We start from the raw sequence: 676 nt of genomic DNA, 5'->3' as shown, positions 1-676 counted from the left end.
AAATAGTTTTATAAAGCCAGTATCACCTTCACATCAAAACCAGACAAAGACAGCAAAAGAAAAAAAGAGAACAACAGACCAAAGGATGTCACTAATTTAGAAATAAGATCTGCACCAAAATATGAGGAAATTGAAGCAGGTAAGGTTAGTGTAAAAAGAATTACACACCTGACTGAGTTAGATTTATTTCAGGTACTATGCTTGGCTCATTCAGCAAGTCAAATCTCAAACACAGCAGATACCACCATTAGCGGTCAATGCTAACATCATCAGGAATAAGACAAATCAGATGTAGATCCCATGTTAGGATGCAAAGAGAAGATCCACAGGATCACTTCTGTGATACACTTGTCAAAACACACATGATCTAAATCTGAATGAACAGAAAAAATGAAAAGAGTTAGGCAAACTTTTTGTCTCCAGGAAGAAAGAGCCATATAAATCTGTGCTGAAAATTAAAATTACATAAGTCTGATGGCACTGTAAGAATTGTAACACCTCCAAACATTGACAATGACCACAGTACCTGAACCAAAATGATGTCTGTCTAAATGTAAATTTATCATTATGTATAGTGATGAAAATGGTAAAAGACGAATGAGAAATCAAGTAACTTCACTAAAGTATTCATGAAAACTTGCATGTTTGGTTATTGAAAGAGCTCACACTTTGACAG

The sequence above is a fragment of the Lemur catta genome, chromosome 22 (assembly GCF_020740605.2).
Source record: "Lemur catta isolate mLemCat1 chromosome 22, mLemCat1.pri, whole genome shotgun sequence".
Taxonomy (NCBI): Eukaryota; Metazoa; Chordata; class Mammalia; order Primates; family Lemuridae; genus Lemur; species Lemur catta.
This window is presented reverse-complemented; position numbering follows the sequence as displayed.